At 37.1% G+C, this 8,046-nt stretch overlaps 1 protein-coding gene across 1 annotated transcript in view; it reads right to left on the reverse strand.

Annotated features, from left to right (window-relative positions):
- Window positions 1-7,255, reverse strand: part of LOC107690741 (parvalbumin-7-like) — a 52,979-nt gene extending 45,724 nt beyond the window's left edge. The window contains exon 1 of the mRNA XM_016489149.1: window positions 7,175-7,255. The gene's annotated coding sequence lies outside the window, so the exon portion shown is untranslated. The remainder of the gene's footprint in view (window positions 1-7,174) is intronic.
- Window positions 7,256-8,046: the final 791 nt, after the last annotated feature.

The following is an 8,046-nucleotide window of genomic DNA, read 5'->3' on the forward strand; positions in this document are numbered from 1 at the left end:
AGACTCGAACCCGCAACCTTTGGGTTACGAGTCCGACTCTCTAACCATTAGGCCACGACTGCCCCATGTGCTGTGTGCTGAGTGCCTCATAGAGGACTGCAGAATGAAAGGGAGAGAGAGAGAAAGGTCTTAAATCTCATGGTCGTACAGGACATAAATGAAAGTAATGAGCTATATATGCAGTCACACAGAGTAATACTGTAATAATGGCCTCTTACTGTAATTGCCCAGAGCCCTGTGGGTATTAAAGCACTGTACGGCCTAATTAAGCGACTTCATTCCACACCAATGACCATTTTTATCTTCTGGCTATCCCAGAATTCACTGGCTTCGAGCAGTACAATACATGTTTGTGCCTTGTCTGTTTTTGCAAGGAGCAAAATGACCTTCAGAATCGCGGTGCACCCTCAGGATTGGTGAATTCGATTGGTCTGGCACAAATGATGAGGATTCTGGTTGGTTCTTGGTTGTCATTTGCTTGTATGTGACGGAACATTCCTGAGCATGTAAATGCATGTGTTCCAAGTATTCAGATTAGAGGTCAGCAATATTAATTACTCAACAACTGACCCTGTTGGAAGCCTGCTTCTACCACAGAATAAACAAATAATACACATATAGTGCAACTGCGCTCGTGGCGACCTGAGTTCGATTCCCGCTCGACGTCCTGCTCCCCTCTCTCCGCCCAATGCTTTCCTGTCAGCTCTCTACCGTCCTATCCCAAAAGACCATAAATATAACTTTAATTAAAGGTTAAGTGTGACTTTTTGTAAGTTCATATCTCACAATTCTGAAATGTTTTTGCTCAGGGTTTCTCAGAGAATTCTGAAAAAAAGACAGAATTGTGAGATATAAACTTATAATTGCAAGAATAAAAGCCAGAATTGTAAGAAAAAAGTTGGAATTTTACCTTTTATTTTTTAATTTATTTTTTTATTCCATTGCATAAACAAGCTTTCATATTAAATAGTTCGTTCACAACCGGGGGAAAAAAATATTTTGAAAGATAATCATTGTATGGACCAAACACATCAAGTGTTCCACAGAAGAAAGAAAGTCATAAAGGTTTGTAATTACATGAGGGTGAGTAAATGATGACAGAATTTTTTATCTCGAGTGAACTATCCCTTTAAACACGCATTTGATTCAGCTAGAAAGGAACCAAATTCTTTTGTCCCGTGAATAATTGCCATTGGTTCTGTGAGAGTGGGGGGTCAGACTACAGGATAATAAGGCTAATTATATCTCGGAGGACAAATCAAAACTAATCTTGATCCAGCGGGGAACCGAATCACAGTTAGTACTGACTCTGAGGCAGTATTCTTAACCTCTGGAACTCTATCAGACAAAAAGAACTTGGGAAATGTTTCTATTCCCCACAGGGTGAAGACATGAAATCCTACTGGCCGCCAGATTGAAGTTGTGGGTTCATATCGGCTGTTGTGACTTCTATTATTTTGCCCTTTAGGTGCAAGCGTCCCTTGAGAACAAGCGGATTTCGGAGATGACAAAGCAGAGATACTGTAACTGAAAACCGCTATTCAGTAAAAAGCAAAGGAATGTGCTCTCCCTCTCCTTTTCTGCTGACTGAAATAACGATTGACCTCTGCAATAGAGACAGAAAGAGAATGAGTCTACAAGTGCTGCATGAAAACAAGAAAATTACGATAGATAGATAGATAGATAGATAGATAGATAGATGTTTGAACTAGTGTGTATACTAGTGTGTATATTCAAGTATAATTTCTCTAGAGCTCAGCTGCTTTTAAAGGAATATGCGCACATTTAGGGCAAATATCACAGTGTATTTAAGAACATCCAGAAAGCTAAAGAAAGAACAGTGCGAATAACAGGATAAGACTGAGTGAGTTCGTTTTAGACTGGTGTCCCAGTGGACCTCCACCACAGTGCTGAGCTCATTTAGGAGGTCAGGGATTGGTTAATTGAAGGTGTGACTCCTGGTGCGACACAGTAACCTCAACGTCAGTCTAAAGTTAGAATTTTCCCTCGCCGAACCACAAGCCAAAGCAAAAAATACTCACCTTAAAATGCTACAAAGAGCTTAGAATAGATCATTCACACACATTTGGCTCAGCTTTGCCAAGATTCCAATGTCTGCAATCAGAAGAGATTTCAGTAAACAAAAGCACTATAAAAATATCATAAAAGTGAGTCTTCTGAGGCTATATGATACATAAGAAAATGATGCATAAGAAGCAGTCATTATTGTGCAAATTATTAAATGTGTTAAAGCCTAAGAGAATAAGGCAAAAAGAGGAAGGCTAAAGATACAGCATACATTCCCACGTTCAGACATCTGCTTTTTGCACAGATGTATAAATTAGCACTGTACTCGTACAAAGAATATCTACACACTGCCATACCAAATAATGCCTTATTAACAGAAAACCTCTCATGTTTATCTGCCCCGCGCTGATATTAGCCAGCTAATGGGTCTGCCTGTTTGTGTGTCTGTCCATTAGTATGCGGCTCAATTCTGAGTGGATAATTAGCAGGTGTTTTAGCATTATGGATAAAATCCAAATCAGATAAACACACAAATACACGCATACGAAAGGCTTGGCATTCAACACACACATATTCATTTCAAACACTCCTGATGCCCACACAATGTCGCTGACAAGGACACAAACGAGAGCGAGATTTGTTTCTTCATAATGTTGACTGATCCACCATAAACACAAAACCAGTTTAAAATGAATCGAATTGAAGGCCTGAGATGTGATCAGAAGGAATATGAAACGCTAAAAATATCAAAATGAAAAAATACTAAGAAAAATCTAGAATCTAAAATCTATTGTTACTAGGGATGCGTGTATGTATATATATATATATATATGTAGTTTAGATTAGTTTTTCAATTATCTAAAATGCAAAGTTAATCTTTAAGGAGTAATATTTCATTTTTAAAAATGTATTACTTAATAATCTGGAAATTAACATTATAATGCTATGATAGTTAAATTCACTTGTAGGGTTTAAAATTAATACAATTTTGGTATTTTATTTTATTTTACTTTATTTACACAAAATAGTATAAATAGTATATCTATTTATTAAAATTTATTTATAAAAAATCTCAATAATATTATTAACATTATTTGTTGGTTATTGACCATAACATGCTCAACATAATTATTAACTTTATATATATATATATATATATATACACAAATACACACTTTTTTCAGGAATCTTTGTTCAAGCTCAAAAGAACAGCATTTATATGAAATAGAATTTTAGCTCTATTTTAAGACTTTACTGTCACTCTTGATCTATTTAATGCATCCTTGCTGAGTAAAAGTAGAGTTAATTTCTTCCACATACATTTAGTTTTTGAAATTTAATTGCAACATTTAAAATTACTTTTTCAGATTATTTTTTTTTTTTCATATAAAATAGTATAAATTGTACAAATCTCAATAATATTTATTATTTGATATTAACATTATTTATTGGTTATCAATCATAACACAAACATAATTATTACCTTTATAATACATCAGAAAATCAGTGCAACCCTAATCATGATCCATCCTTAATCGGAACCTCATAAATTAAACGAGTCTGATGAAGATGTTCACAAGTAAAACTAGACTGAAATAAAATCCATAAGTATGTACTGCAGTGGTCTGCTGTAGTTATCAGACCGTTTGACCTTGAATGAGCACGTGATCATGTGTAAACCTCAGGCATGACCGGTTAAAGGGAATTTAAACCTGAATTTGTGGGAAATCTAGGGGTTCTGACAGCTCAAACATTGAGTTATGACTCAGAATCAGCCTCCTGCTTTGTGAATGTGACTGGAAGCAGAAAGCTGTGACGTTCTTCTCTATGAGCAGCTGTTCAATACATGTGGCCGCAAATGTGCTTGTATGTGTGTGCATTCAAACAGATGCGTGCGTGCAGTCACTAAAATAAAAGGAATGTCAACTTTTACTTTTACTTTCTTCTGTCAAATGCAAAGGTGAACGTTTTTTGAAACCCTTTTATAGATATCTGAGAAACAGACCACTTCATTTATTTCATGATACTTTTCACCTCTGTTAATTGAAGACTTGAAGCCTTAAAATATAATTTATATGAACAACTTATTATAAATAAAAAATGGCCAAGTTATTCTCCAAAAATCCCCTTTTTTGTTCTACAGAGAAAAGAAAGTCATGTGGGTTTGGAATGACATGAATGTAAAAAATACTTTTCCTCCAAATCACAAGTCACTTCAGCTTTAATTATTATGCGTACGTAGTTCTGATAAGACATCGGCCGTAATTGCTTTGATCGTTTTACGTGACGCCTCTAATGCAGGGCTGAAATAACGCAGACCTGACAAAGTGGTGAATCAATTAATCTATCATTTCAAGACTGTCACAACAGTACAGCTCATTAATTAATCTCCAGAAAGCCTTGATGAGTGATGTGTGTGTGTGTGTGTGTGTGTGTGTGTGTGTGTGTGTGTGTGTGTGTGTGTGTGTGTGTGTGTGTGAAAGAAAGATAGACAGAAACAGTTAGTTAGAGATAGGTGGCAGTTGAGTTTCATCTAAAAGCTGCCCACGTACGAGAGATATTCAAACATACACACACCATCCCACACACACCAACAATGCATTCTCTATCTGCCAATACTCAATTAGTGTCAGCTGTCCAATCTCGACTGCTCTCACATCCAAACACACACACACACACACACACACACACACGTCTATCTGTTCAGCCGAGATTGTATGAGCAAACACAAACACCCAAAGCACACACAGTTAATGGCCCATAACTACAAAAAAAAATAAAAAATCTAAGAAACATTAGGCCAGACAAACATCACATAAATTCAAAAAAAAAAAAAAAAAAGAGGCAGAAAATGTGTCATATTTTTTTGTTTAAATCTCCTATAATGGCAAATGATAAAGTCTTAATGTGAGACTTTAAGTAGATTTTTCATCTCCTTAATGTGCACCAACATCTAAGCAAGTCATTTATATATTAATTTCCCCAAAAAGTAGAAACACTGGTGCTTTCAACATTGTAGTTGTTTATATCATTGAAAACTGTATTATCGCCCAGCTCTGATCTGCTAAAGGCGAATATAATGCATGAAGATATTAAGATATTATAAACATCAACATCAAGATTGTCTGTAGCTGCTTTGAAACAATGTATTGTAGGAAGTGATATATAAATAAATTTGACTTGATTTGACTTGACCTGTTTGGCGGACCAATGGCAGACGAGGGGCGTGTTTCAAAAACAGTTCAAACTCAATCATTGGTTTTGTCAACTGATGTGCAATGGCTGCAGTAAGTCCACAAAGACGTAGAGTGCTTTATTTGTCATTTTAGGTTTTGGAAGGGAGCTCAGAAAGACTTTTGTGGGCTCCAGAACAGTTCTTTATCAGTCCGTGTGGCATTATGTCACCAAAAAAGGTGGACTCACAGATGGACCGCACCTCTGGGACAGAACCGTTCCATTTGGTTCCACTAGTGGTGCAGGAATTAAACATTTCTCCTTTAAATCAAGACAACAGCATGCAGTAAACACACAAGAGAAAACGCAGGAAAAAAAGACTTGTTAAAAAAAATGCATAGTTTAAACTGGTAACCTCTGGTGGATGGTTAATCCAGTCAAAAGGGTTAAATTACCAAACATGTGCAAGAGACTGAGCATGTGTGACTGATTTGGTTCATTAACCAGAGAAGGCAGCCTGCAGGAGTAATGCATCTTTCACTCACACACACACACACACACACACACACACACACACACACACACACACTCATGCACACTTTGTGCCATCTCTGCAGAATGGCTGTAATCTTTTTGCTATGCAATCCTTTTAGCTAACATGCTAACCTCATTCCAGCAGTCCCCGCACACCCTGACAGCATGCATCAGAGAGTATTTGAACCCAAAGGCATATTACTGCACCAGGACCGGAGCAGCGCTAATGCAGCCAAGCTCTTCTCCTCATCCTGTGCCATTTATGTGAGTCTTTCCCTCTCTTTCTGTGCTAGTTCCATCTCCAGATTGTGCAATTACAACATCTGGACTATAAGAAAAGCTGTATGTTGATGTTTTGCTTACATTGTGAAACCAGGAACAAACCTGAAATCACCAACATTGCAGGGACTTTTCAACAGTCACCTTAATAAAAAGATTAAATAATGTCTTAATGAACATCTAAATAAAATAAAATGGTTTCTGTAAGGGTTACTTTTAGACTTACTAAAATTAGCTCAATATAAAACAACAGAAGTCAATGAAAAGTCCTTGTATGGATGCATATGTTGAGAGATGAAAGAGATGCACAATTAGAAAAGTGACATAAAGGTAAATCAACTGATGCAGGCAACATAATTATTACGGAAATATTATTTGGCAAAGTATCATTTATCTCAGTACATTTATAGCAGAATCGGCGTCAAGTTTATGAATGAGATCAATATATACGCATTCAGAGACACAAACTAAATAGAAACAACACTCCAACAGACAGACAGAATTACAGAAAGACAGACAGAGAGATACATGGATAGATGGATAGATAAATAGACTGAATGATAGAAAGACAGAACTATACATAGGTATATAGACAGAACGACCGACAGACAGACAGACAGATAGATAGATAGATAGATCTGTGCTCTATGCCACATTACTTTCATCGTTGTGTTGAAGTTCAAATCACTTTTTAATGAGCGATTCATTAAGTTCATCTCTATGTCTTCATAAAACTCTCTGCCAGTCTTTTATCATTTTACAGTCCCATTTTGACTAGATGTGATCTATTAAATTTTTAGGAATGCTGTACAAGCTCTCTCATTCCCTCTAGCACACGCACACACACATAGTGCGGAGCGCTGGCAGAGCTCAGCTGTGGTTTGTGAATGGGATATTACATGAAGATGATGTTGCAGCCACTCTTTGATATGAGACGACCATCTCTCCCTGTCTTTCTGCATCCTCTAACTGTTCTAATCTTCCTCATACTTGATAATTGACCAATTTTTCTCCCAGATTTCATTGTACTTTCTGTCTCACTTTCTTCCTTCCTGTCGCACTTGTTCTCCTTTCTGTCTCCATCCCATCAACACAGTTCCTTGTTTTATCGTCACATAACTCTTCCCTGTGTGGTAGCAGAGCATGCCTAAAGTCTTACCCGCTGCAGAGTGAGCTGGAGTCCCGGGTTCAGCTGGAGGTTCAGGTCTGCAGAGGAACAAGACTGGCAACGCACAGACAGACAGCAAACCAGACTGGAGCTTGAGCACACCAAAGAGAGAGAGAGAGAGGGAGAGAGAGATAGACAGAGAGGGAAAAAGAGAGAGACAGAGCAGGACAGAGACGAACACTGACTAGTTGGAGGTGAGATGAAGGGGAGAGAGAGAGTGTGAGAGGAAGATAAACGGACAGAGAGAGAGAGAGAGAAAGTGAGGGAAAGACAGACAGAGACAAGAGGAGGGGCTTAAATCGGAAAGGAGGGACAGCATGATGCCGTAAGAAAATCAGTAAGAATCAGTGAATGAATGAAGGACCAACTCAATTAATTAATGACAGAATAATAAAATGACCAGTTAAATGACCAAATGACCTAATGAATGGATCAACAAGGGAATAAACAAATGACCTAATCAATGACTCAAATAAACAAATGACCAAATGAATGAATGAACAAGTGAATGAGCAAATTACTAATAAATGACATAATGAGCAAATGAATGAACAAGCAAATGACTGAATGAAATTACATTGTGAATTAATTAATGCATTAGTGAACAAACACATAAATGACTGAATAAATGAACAAACAAATAAAAGAACAAGTTAATTAAAGGGGTCATATGATGCGATTTCAAGTTTTCCTTTCTCTTTGGAGTGTTACAAGCTCTTGGTGCATAAAGAAGATCTGTAAAGTTGCAAAGACTAAAGTCTCAAATCCAAAGAGATATTCTTTATAAAAGTTAAGTCAACCACAAACGGCTCATTCTAACACGCCCCCACATGTCTGCGTCACTATGTGGAAATATTAGCATA

This window comes from Sinocyclocheilus anshuiensis, unplaced genomic scaffold (assembly GCF_001515605.1).
Source record: "Sinocyclocheilus anshuiensis isolate Anshui unplaced genomic scaffold, SAMN03320099.WGS_v1.1 scaffold2556, whole genome shotgun sequence".
Taxonomy (NCBI): Eukaryota; Metazoa; Chordata; class Actinopteri; order Cypriniformes; family Cyprinidae; genus Sinocyclocheilus; species Sinocyclocheilus anshuiensis.